The 27,889-nt window shown below is 29.9% G+C and overlaps 1 long non-coding RNA gene across 2 annotated transcripts; it reads left to right on the top strand.

Moving 5' to 3' along the window:
• The first annotated feature begins 23,780 nt into the window (after positions 1-23,780).
• On the top strand, positions 23,781-25,429 carry LOC149564821 (uncharacterized). 2 transcript variants are annotated; one of them, XR_016361453.1, is made up of 3 exons: positions 23,781-24,311; positions 24,632-24,683; positions 24,844-25,429. It is a non-coding gene; the product is annotated as an uncharacterized LOC149564821 (long non-coding RNA). The 2 variants fall into 2 exon arrangements; XR_016361454.1 differs by having other exon boundaries at positions 24,806-25,279.
• Positions 25,430-27,889: the final 2,460 nt, after the last annotated feature.

The following is a 27,889-nucleotide window of genomic DNA, read 5'->3' as shown; positions in this document are numbered from 1 at the left end:
TTAATCAATTTTAAATGATGGATAGTTCAAGATGGAAAAGATACATATAGGTGATAATCTGGGAGATACGTTTACCAAGGAAGTGACAAGGGAGAAGTTGAACTCCTCTACAACTTTGGTTGGTCTTCTAGACTAACTAGAAAAAAAGAACAATAATATTCAGGGTGGTTTTACATTCCAGTGGGACCGACAAGTTTAGTAGTGTTATAATTGGTTTCCAAGTCGAAGGTTATTGTTGTGGAGTCTAATCAGTCTCCAAGTGGTAGATTGTTGTGATGTAGAGCCTAATTAGACTCAATGGTTAATTTTCTCCCACTTTATTCAATGTGATTTCCCCCCAGATTATTTCTATGGGTGGTTGGAGGTAGCACCCCCAAGATGGGTCAAGGGATAGTGCTGAACCTAGTTTAAGCTATTCTAGAAGAGGTTGAGCTATTCTAGAATAAGTTGACCTAGCTCAGCCTATTCCAAGGTTGGCCCACTATGAACTAGCACTGAGGTCTCAAAATTTGTATTGATGAAAAGGGAAGATGTTAGGCTAAATAGGAGAAAGAGGTAATCCATTGGTCCATAAAATCACTAAAAGGAGGCGGCTAAAATATCTTAAATAATGAGTGCTTCCATTTTAATATGGTACAAAATAAAATTAGAGTTTTAATTAATTGGTGTTTGGGAAGTAGAACTTAGGTAAGTCAAATGGGAATAAGTTGTTTAGGTTCTAATTAATGCCCAATTTTGAGAATCAATTCAAATTATCCCATGAAACTATAATTTTTCCTTTACAAGGAAATTGTGCCACTTATTCCATACAGTTGCATTGCATCATTATAGAAATTTATTGAATAATTAATAAATTGATTGAATTAATATGTCAATTGCATATCTTTATCAACAATTATATAACATTCTTAATTTGGTCAACATTTAGGAAGCAAAACTATACCAAAGCCTTAGGATTTCAATTTCTTAATCGCTCTTAGTTATGCATGCTCTTCAGGAAAATGTTTGTGTATTATATGTTTTTTGAATTCAATGCTGATTTAATTGATTTAAATTAGAATCTTGGTTAAGGTTTAGTGTTTCCAATTAAGAAGGCAAGATAAGTATTCCTAAACCAAAAGGTTCATTGATTCATATAATCTCCAATTCCTCTATAGCTTGGACTCATATTCTTTCCCTATCTCATGATTCACCAATGAAATTTTCATTTTCATTCCTTGTATCATTTATAAAGTCTCAGACATCATATTCTCTAGCCTTCTAGGGTTCATTATTCTTAGTAACATCACTACCAATCCTTAGTTCAAATTCCTCAACCTTGGTGATTTTATGACAAGGTTCTAATTTCCTCTCACTTAATAATCTATTGAGCATACTTCCAACTTGCCTCAAATTTAGCAACATGTTCACCCTCAAGATGCCTCTAATTATTATTTCAAATTTCTTTACCAACAAAAAGTTACCTATGATCCTCTTTCACAAGTCATCTACAATTGTGGGTTAGATCCACACTTTACCACCCTACAATAAGCTCATCTAGATCTTTGCAAGCTCAAGAACATAGATTTTCTAACACAAGAACTTCATCCTTTATGATACCATTTGATGTGGTCATCAGAGAAGTTTTCCTAATGGATATGGTTCAAATAATGCAACTCAAGACACATAGAGAGACAATAATAAACTAAAACCATGCCCAATTTAATGTTTGCATTAAAATAAATAATAAATAATTTACATGGAATTAGAAAATAAAATGCAAGCTTAGCTTTTGGACACATTTATGCACTTTTAGATCCAAACATGATCTAATCCTATAATCCTAATCTATATGAGGTATCCTTGCCAGAGATAACCTTTTATGCCTTCCTAAGATTGAGTGTACATCAATTTATAGTGCCTTCATAAGAACCATGTCAACCAAGATATATCACAATCTCTAATGATGAAGAAAGTGTATTACAAAAACTAGATCAGGATCCAAATCAAAAGGATCTTCCTCAAATAGATGAAACGTGAATCATGATCCCACAAGTTGATTGACCAAAGGTGTAGCAATATGTGAATCTGAAATGTGTAAATGTACCATGTATGCTAATCAACTAAATGTGAAATGTGTAAATCAAACTCCTTATCATGAATGCAATCAATGTACAATCAACACAAATCCAACTAAGTCATAGGTTCAAAGTATTGAATGAAATCAATGCCACTAAGTACCACATCGTCAATACAACTAAGTACCTAGACATCATCTATGTCTTTTTTGGCATTATACCTTGCATACCTTGTTAGATCTTTTTGCATCAAGGACAAGATGGAGGGGAGAAACAATATATTCATTGCCCCATCATCCAACACACCAAACACATCAAGAAAAGTGACCATGGCCATATAAATTTATAAATATTCTGAGATTTTATGAAGAAAAACATAAAAAGTAATCTAGAAATAACAATAACAAGATCAATTGAAAAAATATTTGACTTCATAACTATTGAAAGAATTATGCTTTATATGTGTAGACATCTACACATTGCATTGATTGACAAATGTGAACATCAAATCTTGAGAAGCTTCACAATTGCTAATACAAATTAATGGTATCAACTTATTATCTCACTTTAGTAATCCATGTTGAGTTTATCAATATAAACCATTCTTGAGTTTAGATCAAAAGACATTTTATTCACACACACACACACACACACACACACACACACACACACACACACACACACACACACACACAGCGCAAAGTAACTTAACACAAATTATATGATATAAATTTGAGAGAGAGAGAGAGAGAGAGAGAGAGAGAGAGAGAGAGAGAGAGAGAAAAGTAACTTAACACAAATTATATGATATAATTGTACTCATGCATAAATAATTCAAAAAATATATTTTATAGATATTTATCCTTAAACGTATTAATATATTCTAAATTTCAAAATTGAAAATCATTAGACATAAAGTTTAATAAAAGTAATATGAAAAACAAAATATCATACCATTGAAAACAACTAAACATAATATCACATCATTGAAAACAACTAATCACTTTACACATTTACTCATCTTATTATTTATACATTAATTCAAATTATTATTTTTCAACCTTTATCGATTGAATTGAATTACATTATTGTTTAACTATCTTTATATTTATATCATTTATTACAGTAAAAACTAAAAGGTAGTCTTTTTCTAGAAATAACCACCATAAAAGATGTTGAGGCACTCAATTAGTATAAGGGTTAAGGATTTTTGACCAATTAAATGGTGAAGAAAAAACCAAACAATTGTGACTAGAAATATCAAAAAAAATTAATATATTAAAAATAAAATTAATATATTACTTTTAGTAGGAAGCCAGTAGAGAATACTGAAGGGGCCACCTTCCAATATAATAATAAGATACCGAACCGACAATCTATCTGCGTAGTTGGGTTTTCTCAAATTGATTTGACTGCCGAGATCCCATCAAAAACTCGAAATTGGCTAAACAACAAACTAACGTCAGTCATTTAAAAGAAAATATGAAAATGAAATAATATTGCAGAATGGCAGATTAGCTGCTGCGAAAATTAGCCAGATTTTTATCAAATGCCCTACTTCTTGTTCATCGTTCACATTTGACACATGATAAAGTTGATATAAGTTCGATATTTTGACAAATTAGGCAACATTAAGTGCTCATATGTATATGCATCTACAATTTATTTAATTGTAAATGTTAAAGTTTTTTGTTTATTTGTTTTTAGGAGTGGATGTTTTGTGTAATTTGTATTGTATTAAAAAGAAATGTACATGTAGTTGTTTGCATTGATTATTCAAAAGTATTTTCATTTGTGAATATATATTTGTGCATTTTTTAAATAGTATGGTTAAAGTTTTTCAATTGTTAGAATAGAAGAATTTATTGAGAGGTTAAGTGTGCATGGAGTGAATGGTAATTAGAACATAGGTAGTAATTAATGTTTTTCTTTATTATAATAATTTGAAAATGCAGAGGCAAGAGCTTACAACATGACAGTAAATTGGGAGCCTTTCATTTGGGAAGTCTTGGTTTCAAATGGACTCGAACTTAACACATAATAATAATTAATCTTAACAAATAATAAATAATCTAGACTTAGACCCATTACCTATCAAAAAATGAAAAAAATGTGTTAACTAGAGAGAAGGGTCCCTTCATACCTAATTCACATTTGCATACAACATTTTAAAATATGATGACATTGTATTATGCATTCAAATATACCTAAACACAAGAAACATAGTATATCATATCAAATACACTCCAATGCTCCATTCATACTTTAGAACAAGCAACATTTGTACATAATTGACTGAATATTAAAAAATGAAGAATCTTTCATAATTAGATATTAACAAATGAAGAGTCTTAGGTTGCCTTATCTAAACCTCAAATCTGAACCACTAATAGTTAATTAAATAATTATAGTTCCAATAATATTTACATAAACATAAATACTAATTTCATACTTACAAAATTTACTTTTGAAACTATTTCAAGTGTCACCTTCATATGTACAGTGCTATTTGTTTCCAGTCCAAACTGTCAATGCAAGTTGTTGCGAGACTTCACGAAAAACGCGACTTTCAAATCCAGACGGAAATAATTCATTAATGAAACCCTTGCAAAAGTATTAATTCTTAACATTACTTCACCGCCATTATTCAATCCCCTCTGCATCAGATTAAACAGACTTTTATTGAAGTTAATATTCATCCAGAAGGATCTACAAAATAAGGAGCCTCTTCTTCTCTTACATTTTTCAGAATTAAACTTTAAGGAAAATGCTCATTTCATTTTCATGTAAAATTTAACTAAATGACCATGATTTGAGGTTAAATCGGGCATATGAAGCACACTATATACTTCAAAATTCCTCTACATTTGACGTTATAGATGCCTTAGCCAGCATTAATGATTAGCTGCCACCAGCGGACATTTTTAACATGAATAACTTCATCATTCACCTTTTAACATGTATACATGGCCCTTATTTCAATGCATTCCCTTTTATGATCTTCATGCTCTTCCTTCCTTTTACCATTTTATAATTTCGTGGGCCTTCATATTTTGGCTCTTTTTTTCTCAAGAAATAACAATTATATCATATATTTTTCATAATATCTTCTGGTTATATTAATATAATATTATTTCCTCTACATTTATAATGTTTACAATTTTATCATAATATTTTATAATATATCATTTATTACAATTTAAAATGAGTATGTCTTATTTTAGATATTTTAAATTATTCCTATTTTATAATATCATTTATCTTTTGTTTCACTATCATTTGGTAAGTGCTTTTACAATATTTTTAAATTGTTATATACTCTCAAATGATTTAAATCAATTGGATGATACCTTCGTGCATCAAATTTTAGGAGTCATGTAATATCTATCAAAACATTCATAATTTTAATGATTTTGCACTTGTAAATGCTATAATATATTATTCTTACATCATTAGATCCTTTGGAATGATGTTAAATCAAGTAGATGATAACATCTCAAAATTTAAGAGGCCATATAATACCTATCAAAAGATTCCTAAATTTAATAATTTTATACTTGTATATTTGAACACCTCCCATAAACACATCAATACAAAACTTCTTAAGCTCAAGCCATAATAATCCGCAAGAAAGTCCAAAAGACACTTTGTATGAGTAGAGTTGTTCTTCTCTAACCTATTCATCATCTCTAATCTATTCATTAGGAAATTTAATAAGTTGATTATGATTAGAGGGAATGTCACAACCCACTAACTTATTCCCATTTTTTTATCGGTGCTATTAACTGCCACCTAGATTTTTTTCAGGAAATATTTATACATGGGAATTATTGAGAAAGTAGTTATTAAGTTGCCAATTTTGTAGAAGATTAGGGGGGCCAATAACACCAACTTTCTGAGCAACAATATGATAACCATCTCCTCCCTTATTCATTCAAGGAAGTCCTTCAAAAGTTTCCCCTCTTCCTTCCTATGGGAAGTGGATCCAAAGGCTAGACTCCATTCTTCTTTTGGTGGTATGCAATATTATAGAATGACAAGTCTTGGATAGGGTAACAAGGGAAGGGCGAAAGGAGCTCAAAAGGAGGAACCAAAACATGGGTAGATTGGGAATCCTCTCCATTAGTAGCTGGAGAAGGAGCATTCGACAAGCAACTAAAACCCAATTAGGTTCCTTTCTTTTTTTTATGTATAACTTCCAAGTTTTTCATTTCCTTGCTTTGCTTAGATCTCATGGACATAATGAATAGATTTTTAAAAAGGCTCAAGTTCTAGTAGTAGAAAATCCTAATGGGAAATTTCAAGCTCATTTTTCTTTTACTATAATGAATAAGAGGAATATTGATAGTTTAGAAATTATTTAGAAAACTTGAAACTAGTTGGAATTTTCATTTAAACCTAAACACTTCATAGTTTGGGGCGGCTAGAAGAAATTGAACAGTGATTGTAGAGTTAAGTTGTGTTGTTCTTTACATTAAATCCCTTTACTCATGTAACGTATGTACAAGGGCTTAGATATTTTCTTCTTCCATTACAACAAAATCAAGCTTGCAGAGAATGCCATAAGATCTTCCAAAGATTGGGAATGTTCAGCCAAATCCGATCATGATTCTCTTGAATTTGGTATCGCTAGAAGTACAAACCAAATCTGTGCAACCCTTGGTTTCTCCTTCTCAAGATCTATGCTTAGTTTTCTTCCTTTGTTGGGACAAATCCGATTGTAGTCACACTATTTCTATAAGCTGATCTTGTTTCATCTAGTGTCATATGTCAGTTCCTTGTCTTGTCTAAAGTTGTCTATTCCATAAAAAAAAACTACATCATGAGAAATAACAAGAGGGCTCGAAATGGTATAACTTATGTCTTCACCTGAAAGTGGGGTATGAGATAGAGTATGTATGTATGTATGTATGTATGTATGTATGTATGTATGTATGTATATGTGTGTGTGTATGTGTCTATATATATGTGTGTGTATGTGTATATATATATGTGTGTGTATGTGTATATGTGTGTATATATATATGTATGTATATATGTATATATATATGTATATATATATATGTGTATATATATATATATATATATGTATGTATGTATATGTATATATGTATGTATGTATGTGTGTCTATGTCTGTGTCTGTCTATATATATATATATATATATATATATATATATATATATATATATATATATATATATATATATATATATATATATATATATATATATATATATATATATATAGAGAGAGAGAGAGAGAGAGAGTATTAAGCTCAGAATATTGTATATAAACTGAGTTGTTACAATCTACTAAATGAGAAATCCCTATTAACAGATAGTGAATAAGATGCTTTGAAATAGGTTACTTGTCAAAACATACTTGTATTCAAATTTTGATCATTCTAATTGCTATCTTATTTTGGGGTTCTATAAATAGTTAATTCATTAATTGTAAAATCATCAAAATTGCATCTTATAAGTATACTTTGGAAGTATTAACTAAACAATGAACTAAGTAACAATTATATAGTAATTATTGTGATTGGTATTTATAAATTACTATTTTACATTGCTTAAGATTCTCCTTACTCTTAAGAAATGTTTTCATTGTGTAGAGTGACTAGATGAGATATTTATATTAGAGGAAAAGCATCTTTTCATATTTTCTTGTGAATCTTTTATGATGTGTTTTGCTAACAATGTATGTGAAGTATTGTGGAGTTAAATCTACTTTCATATGAAATTGCTCAAGGGAAGATATATTTCCATTGACATCTTCCAAAATTATGTCCTAACAATGTGTAGAGGGGTGTTGTTTGTGAACTATTAGGAAAGGGTAAGAAATAAATATGATGTATTTGTTTTCCTTTGTTTCCACCTTCCTATTGTAAATTAATGTTAAGTTTTTGGGTCAAGCTCTGTATTGCATGTGTGTTTCACATGATTATAATTGTGGATCTCACCAATCCAATCTTGGATCTCACATAAGACCAATAAAAATGTGTAGAGTGAACACTTAAGAGCTTGTGTTAAAATGAAAAGTCTATGTGTTAGATATGGAAAATAGAATACACTTTTATTCACATTTCATTCATTATATGTCATTAATCATGGGAAAACTTCTATAGATTTCTTGTACTATGATGTCTTTTATTACATATAAACACCTCTAAATTATCCTTGGATTGATATGGAGTGGATTATATAGCATGGTGGAAAGTGGTTAAAAGGTGGTTTTTTTTATACAAATATAATAAACCTTGGGTAGATGGTATCTTCTAATGATATTGTTGACTATGTGTTACACAATTCCATTACTTCTCTTGGTTTTACTTGTTTAGACTTCCTCATTGCCAAGTTGGGTATCTTTCATATAAGGAATGATTCAAGGGAAGCGTAACAATGTCATGCTAGGGTGGCAAAGCACTCCTACAATTTTCTCGCCCATGTGTTTTTAAATAGGCTTTTGAGCTTCTATCAACAAGGTCGACATAATTTGTACACCTCAGTATTCTTGTGATGAAATTATGGTTTCTTATAGATTTGAGCATATATATATCTATATGTACCATTCTTGTTAAAGTTAATGATAGTTAATCAACTAATTTTGATGACTGGTCAATATTCAAAAGACATTGAATCTCATTGAATTTTCCACATTTTATAGAGATGGTTCATGTGGCATTGGTTTTGCAGGGACAATCATTAAATATGGTATCAAAGCTCTTGGTTTCACACTTGGGCCTTGAGTTCACTATGCTAGACATACAACTGTAAGTCAACTAGTTTACTTTATGTTGTATGAGATGATGACATGGGTTGCATATCGTGTCTTTTAGCTATGGTTACTTTTGACATAGAAGGATATGATGTTCCTTATGAATTTCATGATTGTGATTTAAACATTGGATTCCTTTAAAGATTGTCAAAATGGAAATTTTATGGAATGACTAGTAAATTGAATACCTCATATGTTTATAATTATATTTACTTTAAACAATGTGATGGTATGATATGCATATTGGTGTATTGAATTTGAACTATAGAGATGGTTAAAGGATGGTTGACTTTTACACTAGGCTATGGGAGCCTACCAAATGAAGATTTGGTTTGTGATAGCAATGAAAAATGTCTTTTTATTATGTAAATGACATGTGATGCACATGTGGTGCAAGAATTTATCTCTATTTTATGCCAAATTCATGAGGTTCATTGATTAACCTAATATAATAAATAGGAAGAACATGTATTTCATTTGAAAAGGTATTGCATGTTTCAAATACTTGATTATCAAGATAAATTGCATGTGATGCGTGTGAAGTTTGGTTATGTTCTTAGCAAACCTTGGATGCAAGGTATCATTAAACATCTACTCCTCTTGGTGACTAGTGAGAGACATTATGCTTTAAGTAAATTGGGTTTTCATTTTATTATGTTCAATTTCATGAACTTGGATGTGATGAAGGACTAGCTTGAAATTTTATGTTCTTTGTAACCGCCGAGCCACCAATTTCTTATGTGACCTTTTTACTGTGACTCTTGTTTCACTTTTATTTTGGTTTCATATCTCCTTTTTGGACTTTGACTTGAGAATTATGAATCTTTTTTTCAAGATTTCTTTGATCTTGAGGTGGCTAGGGTGTGTGTGCATATTTTTTATGATTCTACTCCAATGATTTGGAAGTGATGTCATCTATGATGTTTATGATAGAGCATTGATAGGATGTATAAGGGAGTAGATTGTAAAGAACATGTCATTATTCCTTTTTAATTTTTTATTTTATTTTGGAAAGCTTACACTTTTGGCTTGGGCGAAATGTGGACAAATAGGGAAGGGTAGAAGTGATGCTTTCATTTTCCACTCCACCTACCAATGTAATATTGGCACTACAAAAATGATTTGGCCAAAGCTATGTTGCCCTTCTTTCATCTCTCTAGCACATCTATGATTATGACTACTTGGACATATGTGGGAAGTAGTATATTTCATGGCTACACTAGATACCTCTTGCTTTTTTTTGCACTATTGCACATTGTCATGGATTCCGTAGAAAGTACCTATGGTATTGTGAAGGCATTGCTAGACTGGGAATTCTATGTGTTAGGTAGGATCCCAAGGAAGTACATTTTGTATTATTTGGGCATCGTAGGGTTGGGCATTCTATGTGTTAGGTAGAACCCCATGGAAGTGTAAGGCTTTATGGTTGGTCAGGAAAGTAATTCAACCATATTTTATGTGATGATTGAATGGTGTGAAGGTCATACATCACAAGTTGTGTTTATATGTTGGTTAAGCACACTATGGTGACAAGATAGGCTTAAGGGCCTTAGTTCACTAAATTAATAAAAATTGGATTTACTAATCTTTGCAGGTGATTAGTGAGCATACTTAGATGATTTACTTAATGATACTGATCATATGGTAGATGACATTGCACTTGTATGATGTGCTTGTTGTTCCATGTCCAACATGTAGGTCAACATTTCTATGATGCATATTGAGGTATGATGCTTTAAATTATACTTCGTATATTTATTAACTCATGCATTTGATGGATGGATGATGTGTAGATCAACATCCCTAGGTAAAGTCATGTGTTACCCTTCTTAAATAAATAATTATTTTATAACTTGTGAACATGGTGAATGAAATAGTTGTTGACTATTCAAACTAGGATTTTTCTTGATTGTTTTATGTATTCTTGCAATTGATAATGTGGCAATTGTTTAGTAGGACATGGTTCTTACATATGATGAAATATAGTTTGACATGTAGGTCACTTTATTTAGTATATTCATGTATGGAATATTCATGTGATGATATGTTGTACTTGGAAATTTGGTCGATAGTTGGTTTATGAAATGTAATTATTATTATGTCTATCATTTTGACATATAAGTTGGAAACTAGAATGAAGTTGCATAATTAATTGGAAGATATTGCTTATAGTTGTTGATTTAACTATGTGTAGTCAATTTTGGACTAACTTAATTTAACTTTTTGGCCTATGTGGCAAGTGTATGGATATGTGGTTTCCCTATGAGAATGCAAAAGGGTATGTATAGATCCCTCTTTTTATCAATTTTTGATAAATTTTTGCATTGGTGTTATGTATATGTGATGATCCACCATGCAAGTGACTTCGACTTATAGAAATTTTTTGACTCATTTTATTTAGTCAACTTGGTCAATGAATGATGATCAACGATTTGGTCATCTTGAGTTATCTATTTGACTCCTAGTTGATATGGTGTTTGACATAGACTTAGCTATTATGCATCCAACTTAGATCCTTTGGTTGACATGTGTTTTTGGGATTTGGTAAAATTATCTATTGATGTAAAACTTGGGTCAATGTTACTTGATTGTGTGACATTCTATCATTGACACTTCTATTATATTGGTTGAATGTATGTGTTAATTTGGAGCTATATGATGCATTATGATGTAATAATGTTGTATGGAAACTTTAGCAAGCATTTAGATGCATAATGATGATTAAATGTTAATTATTACATTGATGATGTTATATGTGCATGCCATTATATTTCATGATGAATCAAATGATGATGAATTAGATGTAATGGGATTGCATCACTTGATTATGTTTTGTGGATACTAACCTATTGATGTGGATGAGTACTCACTTAGTGAGCACCACATGCTAGCTGGTACATATGGTATGTATAGTTGATAAATTTTGTCACTCATGATCTGGGTGTGATTATAGATGGGTTTAAAGGAAAATATTGACCCCTAATATTTATATTGAATATTTATGTTTCTGAGGTATTGAAATTAGGAATGAGCTAAGGGTATTGTAAGTGTACATGTATAAGTATGACAAGAAGTGGCTATGAAGTACCTAATGGTGAGGTCAAATCTAGTTGATGCCAAGCTATGATAAGTAAGCATAGGTATGTTTTTGGTACCATGTGATTTTAAGGTAATATGTTACTTAATTTTGAGACTTCTTGAGATAAGGAAGTAATTGATTTGATATTCCTTGGGTATTTGATTGATTTTTTATATATTATGGACTAATATTTTGGTGTTGTTCCTGTAATGCAATAGAGGGAATGACACATTATAAGATAGGGGGAATATTGTCGAAGAGAGGTACTTCTAACCCTGTAAAACTAAAGGATGGTAATGGAATTCATACACTCACACATAGAAAATGTTCTTCAAATTATTGCTTATATACATGCTTATATAAAATTTGTGTCATTTTCTCTAAACTCATTACTTTAACTATGTGTTAATATGTCTCTAAAGAGATAGTTCCATGAGAGTTAATGTATTAATGAAATGTAGGTTTCATTTAACGAACTCAAATTTTGAACTTATTTTAGTAAATGTAAGTCAATTCTACTGATAGAATTGTTATGAATAATAGAAGTTAGATATCGATCATTACAATATGGAATTCTTGAAATTATACAATTGTGATTTCTTGCATATTGCATCGAGACGATGCATTTTCTAATTGAGGAAGGATGTCACAAACCCACTATATTATTCCCAAATTTTATCAGTGCTATTAATTACCACCTAGATTTTTTTTAGGAAATCTTTATACGTGGGAATTATTGAGAAAGTAGTTATTAATTACCAATTTTGTAGAAGGTTGGGGGGCCAATAACACCAAGTTTCTCGGCAACCATATGATAACCATCTTCTCCCTCATTAATTTAGGGAAGTCCTTCAAAAGTTTCCCCTCTTCCTTCCTATGGGAAGTGGATCCAAATGCCAAACTGCATTCTTCTTTTGGCGGTATGCAATATTATAGAACAGTGAGTATTGGACATGGTAACAAGGGAAGGGTGAAAGGAGCTAAAAAGGAGGAACCAAAACATAGGTAGATTGGAAATACTCTACATTAGCAGCTGGAGAAGAAGCATTTCACAAGTGACCAAAACCCAATTAGGTTCATTTCTTGTTTTTATGTATAACTTCCAAGTTTTTCATTTCCTTTCTTTTCTTAGATCTCGTGTACATAATGAATAGCTTCTTAAAAAGGCTCTGGTTCTAGTAGTAGAAAATCCTAGTGCAAAATTTCAAGCTCATTTTTTTTTACTATAACAAATAAGAGGAAGATTGATAGTTTAGAAATTATTTAGTAAAGTTGAAACTAGTTAGAACATTGATTTGAACCTAAACACCTCATAGTTTGGGGCAACTATGAGAAATTGAATGGTGATTGTAGAGTTAAGTTGTGTTGTTCTTTACATTAAACCTCTTGAGTCATGTAACATATGTACAAGGGTTCAGATATTTGCTTCTTCCCTTAGAACAAAATTAGGCTTGTAGAAAATGCCATAAGGTCTTCCAAAGATCAAGAATGTTCAGCCAAATCCATTCATGATTCTCTTGAATTTGGTATCACTAGAAATACAGACCAAATCTATGCAACCCTTGGTTTCTCCTTCTCAAGATATAGGCTTAGTTTTCTTTCTCTGTTCAGAAAAATCGAGTGGTAGTTGCATCTATTTCTATAAGTTGATCTTGTTTTACCTAGAGTCGTATGTCAGTTCCTTGTCTGAAGCTGTCTATCTCTTTAAAAAAACTACATCATGAGAAATAACAGGAAGGTTCAAAATGGTATAACTTATTTCTTTTCCTGAAAGTGGGGTATGAGAGAGAGAGAGAGAGAGAGAGAGAGAGAGAGAGAGTCTCAAAACACTATGTATAAACTAAGTTGTTACAATCTACTAAATGAGAAATCCTTATGAACAAACAGTGAATAAGACACTCTGAAATAGGTTGATTTTCAAAACATACTTGTCTTCAAATTTTGATTAGTCTAATTACTATCTTATGTTTGGGGTTCTATAAGTGGTTAATTCTTTGATTGTAAAATCATCAAAAGCGCATCTTATAAGTATACTTTTGAATCAATAACTAAGCAATGAACCAAATAAAAATTGTTTAGTAATTATTCTGATTGGTATTTATAAACTATTCTTTTACATTTCATAAGATTCTTCTTACTCCTAATGAATGTTTTCATCGTGTATAATGACTAGATGACGTATTTATATTAGAGGAAGAGCATCTTTTCATATTTCCTTGTGAACTCTTTTGTGATGTGTTCTGATAACAATGTATATGCAGTATTGTGGAGTTAAATCTACTTTCATATGAAATCACTCAAGGGAAGATATATTTGCATTAACATCTTCCATAATTATGTCCTAACAATGTGTAGAAGGGTGTTGTTTGTGAATTATTAGAAAAGGGTAGGAAATGAATATGATGTATTTGTTTTCCTTTATTTCCACCTTCCTGTTGTAAATTAATGTTAAGTGTTTAGGTCAAGCTATGTATTATATGTGTGTTTTACATGATTATAATCATGGATTTCAGCAATCCAATCTTGTCTAGATTTTGGGGATAATGACAATCTAGATATCAATAATAGCATTCATTGCACTTGCAATATTTAAAATACCATTAAGAAATGTGTAGAGTGAACACTTAAGAGCTTGTGTTAAAATGAAAAGTCTATGTGTTAGATATGGAAAAAAGAATACACTTTTATTCACATTTCATTCATTATATGTTATTAATCATAGGCAAACTTCTGTAGATTTCTTGCATTATGATGTCATTTATTACATATAAACACCTCCAAATTATCCTTGGATTGATATGGAGTGGATTCTACAGCATGATGGAAAGTGGTTAAAAGGTGGGTTTTTTAATACAAATATAATAAACCTTGGGTAGATGGTATCTTTTAATGATATGTTGACTATGTGTTACACAATTCCATTACTTCTCTTGGTTTTACTTGTTTAGACTTCCTTGTTGTTAGGCTGGGTATCTTTCACGTCAGGAAAGATTTTGGGGAAGCTTAACAACTTCATGGTAGGGTGGTAAAGTACTCCTACAATGTTCTATCCCATGAGTTCTTAAACAAGTTCTTGATCTTATGTCAAGAAGGTTGACATAATCGGTACACCTTGGTATTCTACTAACAAAATTATGGTTTCCTATATATTTGAGCATATATATGTATATGTATCATTCTTGTTAAAGTTAATGATAGTTAATCAACTAATTTTGCTGACTGGTCAATATTCAAAAGACTTTGACTCTTGTTGAATTTTTTTCATTTTATGGAGATGGTTGATGTGGCATTGGTTTTGCAGGGGCAATTATTACAAGGAAACGATAGGAGGAAAAACTAATTAGCCAACAGGCTTTAGCCTAGAGGTTCTGCAATTAGAATGAGCCTTACTAGAATGCATGAAATTAAATTAAATATTTAAATAAAAATCCATGAAATTATTTCAAGCATTCTCTTAAATTATTGGGGGGGGGGGGGGGGGGGAATATATTAATTGTTAGTTTTAAATATCATATATATTTATTTATTTAAATCTTGTTTGCATCTTTTGAAATTGAAATTTAAAAATCAAATACAAAATTATTTAAAATATACTTATCTAATTTTTATTTCTATTTAGATTGATTTTTATGTATTTCTACCTAAATATGGAAAAAGAGTATTAAAAAAGATGAAATTAGAATAAAATATTTATTTACATTGAATTAGAATTAAAAATTTTACATAAAATCTAAAAAAATTAAGTTTTTGTATATTTCTATTTCTTATGAAATGAATTAAATTCTTAGTTTTTGAAATTTTTTTCTTAATTATTCTTTTTTTTTTTCAAATTTATTAGTGTTTTGAAAGGTGCTAATCTAAATTTTATTTCTATTTATATAATTTTTAATATAAAAATAACATATAAAAAATTTCTCATGATTAGTACATACAATTAGAATTTTTTTCTTTAATATAGATAAATTATAAACAATTTTTTTTAAAAAAATCTAGAGAGAGAGATGGAGGAGCTCAAAGTGATAATTTGTTGTGGACCTAAATGTACATTATTATAAAATGAAGCTAAAACTGTAAATGTTCACATATTTTGGTGTTTTTTTTTTCTAAAAATAATATTTATACACTATAGATAAGATCATTTTGTAATATAAGGGTTAGGGTCAAGTTCAAAATTAATGTTAGGTTTATATATAAACCTAACATTTAGATTTAGATAGCTAGAAATAGGAGAGAGAATAGAGAGGAAGAAAAGAGAGAATAAATAGAGAGAATGGATATGGAGAAGGACAAAGATAAATGGAGAGAGATAGTTCAAGATGGGTAGGCAAGACTACATAGTTGTAGATAGGGAAAAGAAAGGATATTGGAAAAGAGTGGAAAGAGTGAGAGAGATTTAGATAAGGTGGATAGAGTGTGAGAGAGAGAATATACGTATCAAGGGACAAATGTTGATATAAACTAATAACAATGAATAGGGATAGATATGGAGAGTAGGCAGAGAGATAGATTGTAATGCCCCACCAGGGATCGCAAAAGAAATTAACCTATTATGTAACTAAGTTTACCAAAAAGAAGAATTAAAAGATTAAAACAACAAGAGATAACATAGCTAAAGAAATAACTCAAATACATACATAAGCAATACATTAACAGTTAGATCTCTTAAGGGTTCCATGATGTTGAATCACATACATAATTTTTAATAAGATTAAATCAGAAACATAACAAAGTCCACGTCATAGGATGACCATAAGTGCAAAATCAAATGAAATAATACACAAGTACATAATATACCACATGGCATAATCCAACATGCATAACCATCCTCTGTACAAGTTAGAGGGTATGAAATGTGAAAAGAATATATACATCATGATAAGGTACAACATCTCATAAGATCTCCAATAATCAAGTACAATAAATCAACATATGATCATAGAAAAAAATAACAAGATCAAAAGAATGAAACAACTGCATAAGTACATCTAGCAATGACATCCATCTATCGAATCTCAATGGTATAAGAAACATTACCACTTGACATTGTGGAACCTAAATGGCCCACTCCCACCATGCTCAGGAGATAATCTCAAGTCCCAAATGGATAACAATCCAAGATCGTAACAAGAATATAGGTCAAGGAATCCAAATAGACATCTATCTCAAAGGTACCAAGTACACATGTAACATCTAATCCCATAGGCAAAAAAGACACATAGGAAACCCAATATGCATGTGGGAAAGTGTCATCACATGAGCCAACTCTAAGTTACCCTAGAAGCCTCTTTGGACTCTGACCCCCTAGTGACTCTATGCGACATCAGTATCCTTAGTGTTATTTGGTTTCCACAATCCATTAGTAATATCAAAACTTTTTTCTGGAATTTGATTGTGTCTAAATTTTTTGCATCAATGTTTCAGATCGCACACAATGATCCATCATCAAGATGAAGAGCAAGAGAATAGAAAAATAATAAGTAGAATCTTGTATCCTTTCTTATAGACAAGGCATACTAATGAGGCAAGGTCACAACCAAGCATCCTCTCTACTCTCATCCTAGCCTGTACTAACACTCAAGGCATGGGCAAGGTAAAAAATTAACTCTTATTAATTAATTTTAACCCATTTAATGAAATGTTATCACTTATTAATACAACTTACAATGGATTACCTAGGTAGACTCTTTAAGGCCCTGGCATCCATTGTAAGAAATTTTCCATCATACACATAGATAACCTACCCTAAGCTCATAAAATATATATCTCATAAAATCACAATATTCACCTCAATCCTATACAAGCAACTAGAAAGCACCAATAGATAACTAAACGAGACCTCATAGGTTACACCAAAAAAATCACACTATTCACCTCAATCTTATACAAGCAACTAGAAAGCACTAACAAATAGCTGATCAAAAACCTCATCACAGAAATACATGAATGCATCACAATGGTTGGGATAAAAAGATTGTGAGAAAATAATATATACATAACATCATCATAGATCAAACACCTCCCAAACCTCTAGTATACATACCTAAACTTGTCAAAATGTAAAGCTTATCCCAAACCCCAACATAAAATAAAATATAATGCATCATTAGGTAATCAAAACAAGTGTAGTTACTTAGTTATTCTAGTTTTCTATATAATAATACTCTTAAGATTCAATTTTGAGTAACATTGGAGTTTCCTATTTGCTAATGTTCTTAGTTTATAAAATTGACCATTTCAGTTTGATCAAATTCAAACTTTCATCTTCATAGTTAAAACCATAATTTTCTAATAATCAAGCATTGTTCTCTTATTTCGATGGTCAAATAGCTATTAGAAAAGCGTCCTTTTATGAAAACAAATTCACAAGATAAAGAGGCTATTTTAATAATATTTAATAAGTTTAAATTAAATAATATTTAAAAGACTAATTCTATTATTTGTTTTTATTTATAAAAACTATAAACTAAATATCATATATATAAAGTGTTTAAATTAATGAAAATACATAATAATTTATCTAGTTATATACATATATTTTACTATTTTTTAAAGAAAAAAAAACTTAATAAAAATTAAAATCAATTATCAAACCCCTAATTAAGAGGTGACAGCTGCACATCCCAAGGTTAGTGTGTAGTCTAGCTACATCAGCAATCTCGGCTATCACAATAGTCCTTGATTGCACAATAGCCTTACCTATTGAAGTGAAGTACACACGAAGGAAGGAGAAAGAGAAGAGGGGTGGGGTGATGGCCCCCACCCACCCAATATAATATTATTTTGTATTAAAAAATTCCATAAAATTTATTTTCCGAAAACAATTTCCTAGCCAAAAAAATTATTATTACCACAATAATAATTTTATTGTTGTGATAATAATATTTATATATTTTTTAATACTTTTCTAGTATAGATCTGATAGGGAACCTAGTTTTAACCATTAAATTTGTATTCAAATTAATGTCTTTTTCTTGACTCAAACCCTATCCATGGAGTATTTTCTAAATTTTCAAGCTTTTGATTAAGGGTTTTCAAATTGGTTTCACAAAAGGTTCACCATTGAAGAACAACCAAAAATATAACAAGGGTTTCAATTCTAAAATTGTAATTTCCATAACAAGATTTGTATATAGCCACAAAGAAGATAGAGAAAGAACATGGTATTTATTTTAATAAACTCAACAAAGTCTCTACCTCGATCTAATGCTAAAATCTAATGGATGCTCAAAGAATGCAAGATTCTCATCTCCTGAAACCCTTTCTAAAACTTGCTCCTCCAAACATTTGTGTGTAGAAAATGAGCTCTAATCTCCTAATAAAGGATATTCTCCTCTTAGGTTTTCGATTTCATGAACATGCAAAATCCTTTTCTTTTATTATTTTAATTTATTTAATTTTTTGTGCATACCTTTTGTGTTTTAATTAAAACAAAGTTTATTTAAAATTTTCTCACTTTCATCTATTAAATAATGAGATGTATTTAGAAAGTATATTTATTAATTTAACTAGTAATAATATTTAGTGATCATTATTAAAATGAAACTTCTTAATTAATTATTATAAAGTAAAATATATATAACTACACTAAATTTGGGCATTTGATTTAGTATTTAAATTTATTTCCACTATTTAACTAATTTTGAAATTAATTAAATATAATTAAAATTTGATTTTTCTTTATAAGAATTTTGTTAAATTAAATCATTTAATAATATCTTTATTTTATTTAATAATAACTAAAATCACAATAGACCAACAAAATAAATAAGAAAATCCATCTAAAAGACAAAGTACAAATTCAAACTTAAAGGGTTAAAATTCAAATTCACGTCACTTGACAAATTCATGAGGGTAAATAACTCAAATTGTTGTCCTCTCTTTTAGGACAATTGGCTTAGTTTAGGATTTGCACTTGAAAACTATCTCCCCTCTTTACCATTAAGATTATGCGATAGGGCATGCTCATCCTGGCAATTCAAGGAAGCCAATGCCTAGTACCTACAATCTACATAAAATCCAAACATGTACACACACACACACACACACAAACTAAATAGGCAACAATAGCGAGTGGTACATGTGTATATATCTAAACTAAATAGGCAATAGCGAGGAGTGGTACATCATGTAGATCCTAACTAGTGGGTGACTACGACTCTTTCCCCCAACCACATTAGAAACATCATACATAAGTAAAAAAATATATGTACACCATACACATGCAAGTATGGGGTAAGTAACTATAAAAATAATATGTACATCATCCATCTAAATGTCATCATGAAATAGCTAAAATCACTATATGAAACATACAAAGCATCATCATCAAAAGACTAATCATGAACACATGAAATAATCGAGTAGCAAGTAGCTCATCAAACATATAAATGAAGTATGAACTAGCATCAATCAAATTAAGTAACCATGTACCAGTAAATCATAACACATAACCATAAAAGTTGGCCTAAAATGATTCAATAATATAACATGAAGGTAAACTAGTGGTAGGCATTACATAAATGGTTAAGAATATTGAGGTATACATTGATATGCATACAAAGAGATAAGTGGAAAAGTCAAAGGAATATAAGAAGAAATAAGTATATATAGAAATATAGAGTACCTTATATATGGAGGACATGAAATGGATAAAGAGAGATAGATAGAGAGGAAGATATTGAAAGAGAAATAAATAGGAAGATAAATGGGAGAAATAGTTGTAGAAAACAAGAGATACACATATAGAAGCAAACCAAACTTAAAAAAATTAAGGAATAAAACTACAATATTAATCTATACATGATTAAATAAATAACTTGAGATTAGGTTTCAAACTTTAATGTTTAATTCTAACTTCTAAGCATAATACAAACATTAAAAATTAACCTTAAACCTGAGAAAATTGAACATTGTGATTGTAAGTGATAGGAAAAGAATCAAGAGGTAGATGGAGAGATAGAGGTGGACTCCAAGCTAAGTAAATACCTAATTAAAATCTAATCTTAAGTCTAGTTAAAAAAATTAGCAACTTAAATCCTAATTTGTAAACTAATATCCCATAACATTATTACTAAACCAAAATTGAACTCTATTTACAGAAAATGTTGTAGCAGAAAATTCAAAATTAATTACTTACTTGGAATAAAATTATAAAATAATATGTATCACATCTGGGTATGAGTCTACTTGCTATATTTAGATCTTATTTTTTTAAATATTATCATTTGATTGTGATTAGGGTAGTCATACATATGCCTACTTCTTATAATTCCATAAATTTTTGTACTTTTGTATTGAAATTCCAAATTTGACCAACAATTTTATTTTTATTGGAAAAGGGCTAACATTTTAGAAACTACATTCAATTTACTATAGATTCTATTGTTACAAATTTTTAATATAAGGTTTATAACTAGTTAAAGATTTCACATCAAGTTGACTAATTTCTTACAAAGGTTTAGGTTTTAAAATTAAAGACTAGATATATCTTGGCTTTCTCTTTATATATTATATAGTATATAATGTATATATGGCTCTAGTTCTTACAATCACCTCTGGAGATCTATTTTTGCTTTTAGCAAATTATTTTATCATTTTTAATTGTTGTTTGAATTTGACTAGAGTCGTGCATTCTAATTATGTAGAATTTTTTTTGTTCTTCACTTATACTAAAATCCAAAATAAATATTATAACAAAATTTAATATGACCATATAATTTTTAAAATAAAATACCATACATGATTAAATGTCATATTTTTGTATTTCTAATATTTAAATTTAGAGATGAATATAGCAAAGATGTAAAATAAATTAAAAATTTCCAACTTTTCTTTTCTAGCATGAAAAACATAATATTTTTGTGGAAAAAATATTTTAAAAAGTCAATTATGTAAATTACTTGCTAAACAAATCAAAAAATTCAAACTTAAAATGAAGCCATTATTAGTGGACATAGATGAACAAATATGAAAATTGAATAATATATATGATAAATAACAAATGAAGGTTGTTGATGGCGTCAAATGGTTGAGAATCATAATTTTAAAAAAATTGAAATACTGATATTTTAAACATGGATTAGGTCTCATTGCAAATTTTCTCACTTTGAAATCAAGTAAAGATATTAATTTTAGCAATTAACAATCTTGAAACTTTTATAGATATCACACTATTATTTTGATTATCATTTAATTATTACACAACAATTTAGAACAAATAGTTATAAGAGAGCAATAATTTCACCAAAATGGAAATATCATTTAACCAATTACAAAAGAAATGAGGAGAGTTTGATGGAGTGATAGAATAGACTTCACAAATTTATATAATAACATAACCTTGTTAAAGTAGATCAATTATCAATATTTTAAAAAAAAAAAAAAAAGTAATTTTAGATTTCCATCATCATTATAATTTAAATTTATATCCATCTATTATTAGGTCAATTGAAAAACCTAATATCTGAATATTAATATGATTTGCCTCAGTTGATATTGATTGGATTGTTGAGATCTTCTATGTTAGTCTATACTAGGTTGCATTTTGCAACAAAAAACATAGGCCAAATTAGATAGTTTGGCTTTGTCTTCCTAATTTAAATTTAATTATTCTACTCTTGACTCAATCTTTATGAAGATAGTAATTGTATTATTGACTCAAAAAATATATCAAGTTTGGTTATAAAATAGTAATTGTATTATTGACAAAAATTATCCTTAATGCAAGTCATAAATCATAACACTATAAATAATTATAATTCATATCAATAACAAACCAATTGGCATACCAAGATTAATAATTGTATGACACAAATATAATGTGCCCAAATCAACAATTCCTTTAAAAAAATCCAAATTGCAAATCTCCAGTCACTAAATTCATAAAAATAATTTTAAAAAAATATATCAAATAAAATATTTCAATATTGAAAAAGGTAAGCACTTTTGTATTTATATAACTTTATGCTTTTTATTGATAAACAAGTGCCACATAGTGGCTTGTTTAAGAACACAAATTTAATAGTGAGTTGTAATGATGTTAATTTAATATAATTTAATTAAAAAAAACTATCTTCATACATATTTAAATATTTGAAGAATGATCATTTTTTAAAAAATTATAATTAAAAAAATGGATATAAGTGTAATGTTAGAATTCATTTATTCTTTTTGAATTATTCAATTTAAAATAATTATCATTCAAACTACATATATTAAATAATAGTTTCTAGCATAAAAATATTTATGAATTTATAATATGTAACTATTATAGCTGAAAAATTATTTGATAAATTTTATGAGTTTGATATAAGTCTTATGTGTTTAATATTTTATATATTTCGTCCTTAATATAGAGTAGTGGTTCTTGGAAACCCATTCTTATAAGACTTAAATAATATGAGCCAATCAAACTAAAATAAAATATTTTTCATTATTTTAAAAATTAATATTTGACATATAAACATTGGAAACTATCAAAGAATTAACTTAATTATAAAAAATTTCATTGATTGAAGTAAGAAAAATTAATCAATCGTTATATACAAATGATTATTTATTTTATACCTATTTTTAAATTAACATCATTTATCGTAATAAAACTAAAAGAGAGACTATCTTTTATTTATTTTTAAATAGCGCTCATTAAAGTTGTTGACACATTTGTACTTAATTTGAAACTAAACAAGTCTAAGAATTCTCAACAAATTAAATTGTAAGAATTCAATAAAAACATATATTTTGTACCTAGAAATATTTCCAAAACATTAAAAATTAATATTATTATTTTAAGTTGAAATAGATCGGTATTTTTAAGGTCGGTAATCTAAAAAGATGCCAATTACTTCAATTCTAATGACTTTCTGTGTGTGTGTTTGGGATTTTCCAATGACTTGACTGCCCAGAGACCATCCGAAACCCACCCTTCCTAAATTGGAAGAACTGCTGCTAAAATGATGGACGCTTTGAGACATAATGTTGTAAAATGGCGGATCGGATGGGATGCCGTGAAAATTAGCCGGATATTTTACAGATGCCCTCTGCTTGTGTATTTTAGATCTGACTCCTCTATTAGGGTTACTACTTCTCAGGCAAATGCAGCGCCAATGGCTTGGTTTTTAAGCGCTGCATCGAATTTAGAGAAGAATCCGCTGATCATGACCGTGGAGTTTCTGAAGGCCATGCGGCTATGTTTTGTACAGGAATTTCAGCGCTAGTAATAGAGTATGTGGCAAAGATCTCGTGTTTGAAACACAGAGATGGTTACGGGGTCTGAGCAGGATAATCTCTGAAATTGAACAAGAATTTGGTAATAATTTGCAGGAGGCAGATTTGCTATAGTTTTCTTTATGTTCTTCATAATTGTGAGAGGTTGGAGGCTGGCGATGCTGCAAAGGTAAGTGAATTGTTTATACTTTACTTTCATCTTTATCAGTTGCTCCATTCTTTACTCTTCGCTTTTATTGCAATTAATAAATTTAGGAAGATTTGTTGTTCGGTCTACAAAACCAAGCAAACTTTTTGCTTTTTATGTCAATTTGTTTTAAGTAAACTGTTGTGCTTGAAATCAATAGTGGAGTAAAATGCTCTGCTTCTCTTATAGTATTCAAGTAGGCAGTAACGCCAAAAGATCAATTTAGATCTCGGGTTCGAGACACAGAGTAGGAAGTCTGAGCTGAATAATCTGACAAAAGATTTGCTATTAATTTTCATTAGGTGAGATTTGATCTGGTTTTCCTCATCTGCTTTGGTTGTCGATGCTGTCAGGGTAAGTGAATATTTTGTTTCATCAGTGAATTAATCATCTTTTCCTTTCGTCTTCTTCGGTTAATCCTTCCTTTATCCTTCACCTTTACTACACTTAATAAATGTGGGGAGAGTTGTTTCCAGCACACAAACCCAATCGAATTCTGCTCTTTTCCTGTCAGATTGTCTGAAATTTTGAAATGAACGGGAGAAGTGGAAGTTTGAAGTAAAATGTCTTGCTTTTTTACCTGGCGTTCAAGAAAGCAGTAACGCAAGAAGATCCAGTTAGGTTGCGAGTTCGAGACGCACAGTGAACTACAGGGCAGGTCTGAGGAGGAAATTTCGCGGAAATTTCACAAGGATTTGGTAAATAAATATCATGGGGCGAGATTCGCTCTTATTATCTTGATCTGTTTCCGCCGGGAATTGCGAAAGGTTGAAGGTTGATGCTGCCGAAAACTCAAGTGAATATTTTCACTTAATTCTGTCCTATCTTACTTCTTTTCTTTCTTTATTCTGTCTTTATTATAAGCAATCATGTAGCTTCCCAAATAATCTTGTGGAACCTTCTTTCCCAAAAAATCTTTAAAAAAGATCCTAAGCATACCTCATAGAAAACTTGTCATTTAGTATAACTATTAGAAAATGGGTGTATCGAGAATAGATGTAACTATTAGAAAATGGGAATTGCAGAAGGTTGAAGGTTGATGCCTCTGAAAAAGTAAGTGAATATTTTCACCAGTGAAATGTTAATTCTGTCCTATGTTACTTCTTTTCTTTCTTTATTCTATCTTTATTACAAGTAATAATGTAGCTTCCCAAAAAATCTTGTGGGACCTCCCTTCTCAAAAAATCTTTAAAAAGGATCCCAAGCACCCCTCATAGAAAACTTGTCATATAGTGTAACTATTAAAAATGGGTGTATCGAAAATGGGTGTAACTATTAGAAAATGGGAATTGCGAAAGGTTGAAGGTTGATGCTGCCGAAAAGGTAAGTGAATATTTTCATCACTGAGTTGTTAATTCTGTCCTTTCTTCTCTTAGCCCGTCTTTTGCTGGGATAGAAATATAAAATTTGGAATAGGGTTTCTATTTTCTATTTGGTTAATCAATTGGAATAGGGAATAGGAATACATATTCCCATTTTGCCCCTAACATGAGCTTATACCCATTCCAAAAAATAGTTGTTATTGGAAGAGTCATTCCTATTCCCAATACGCAATCATATTCTCCATTCCTATTAGGGCCATTTGGTTGTTGGAATAAGAAATTAGGAATATGTTTTGTATTCTTTGTTTGGTGTGTCAAATTGGATTAGAAAACAGGAATACAAATTTCTATTTTGTCCAAAAATGAGCATATGTCTATTCTAAAAAATAGTTGTTATTGAAATAGGCCATTATATTTTCAATAATATTTTCCAGAAGTATCTAGTTTTTTAGAATTTATTGTTAAGTGCACTTAAGAACAAATCCTCTTGGCGCTCATTTTACAACTACATCATTTTCTCTATGACGAGGGTTTCTGTTGCTGAGCGCATGGGAAATTTCCCCTTTGATTTTTTCCATAGAGTTGGGAATTTCTACAGATCAATATCATTGCAAAGACAAATCATATTGCCTCAAAATGATAAACGTAGCTCCTTCCTGGTAAGAGAAGAACCAATTGCCATTTTAGAGCAAGCGTTTGCGTCCAGGCATTGCAATGTTTTAGTCATCAAGTAGAAATCTTGTGCTTCCAATAATAATGGTAAGTAAACAGTAACACACTCTTCCATTTCTCTGCTGAAATTGTATTTAGTAATGACATATATTTTTGTGTAATTCACCCCTCGTTTCCTTAATCGTAGAGTTTGTTAATGTTTTCATCAATCAGACTGATTTTCTTTCCTATTATTTATTTCTATTGCATGAAATGTAGAGGTTTTTGACATTGTAGTTTTATTTGATCATGTTCATGTGTATTCTTATACCATGTTAAAGTAATCATGAACCTTTTAAAGTTGAACTCAGGACCAAATGTTTGCTACAAAAATGTCCTGCCATTAAATTTTTAAAACCAATCCATCTTTAATTTTTTTGTAACTCATTTTTCAATGCTATTATGTTCTCCTCTAATGAACTAACTATAATTTGTTTGCGATCATTAACACCCAAATATTTCTTTTCATTCCATGTGATTTACCCTGTATAATTCACATCGTCTTGTACTTCATAAATTATGGACCATCAAATTCTTCCTATGTTTCTTTGCATACATATTCTCAATCAAATTTCAGTTAAATCAAATGAGATTGGGATTTTCCTATTCATTATTCCCATTTTCAATTTTAATTTTCAATTCTAAAGTCAGCAACCAAACGAGCCCTTACTTTTTTTCTTTCTGTATTCTCAGTCTTTTTCTAAATTAAGGAAAGTCGAAAGTTCTTTTGTCCAGGTAGGCCACCCTAAAACATCACACACTAAGGAAAAAATTAAGCTTGGATGACGTAAGTCAACTTTGACTATTTAACACTTTTAGTCCAAGAATCAAACCTTAGTAAGGATAAAGTACACAATCAACAATTCATTGCTAAAACAAAATTGTCACTTACCTCGACTATGCCACTTAAACTTCATATACTAAGGTTTCATTCCTAGGCTAAAATTGTTAAATAGTCAAAGTTGACTTACCTCTTCTAAGGTTAATTTTTCCATTAGTGTGCGGTGTTTAAGGATCGTCCATCTTTACATCATTTTTTTTGGTAGAAACAAAATAAGTATATTGTTAACATATAGATGAAAATTTTCTTAAGTTGATGTGATTATTTCTAGCCCCTTTCATTCATTATCACGTCCCCAAATTACGAGGGCAAAAAAAGAGGCTCCTATATTAGAAGATATGATTATAAGTAATCATGTAGCTTCCCAAATAATCTTATGGGACCTCCCTTCCCAAAAAATTTCTAAAAAAGGGATCCCAGGCACCCCTCATAGAAAACTTGTCATATAGTGTAACTATTAGGACATGGGTGTATCAAAAATAATAACCCTAAAATATCTTGCATTAAATTATCTTGCCAAAAGGTTAAAATATAATAGATGGTTTTCATTTTCAATGGGGAGATATTGTTGTGATTTTATAATTTGTATGGTTAATATTAAGTCTAGGAAAGCTCATTGTCTCCTTTACTTTCTTTACAAATTATTGAGATATTTAGACTAATATAGTGAGTGGTAATTGATATAG

Source organism: Cupressus sempervirens, chromosome 3, assembly GCF_028749045.1.
Source record: "Cupressus sempervirens isolate cs-2001-9-10 chromosome 3, ASM2874904v1, whole genome shotgun sequence".
NCBI classification, from domain to species: domain Eukaryota; kingdom Viridiplantae; phylum Streptophyta; class Pinopsida; order Cupressales; family Cupressaceae; genus Cupressus; species Cupressus sempervirens.
This window is presented reverse-complemented; position numbering and strand designations above follow the sequence as displayed.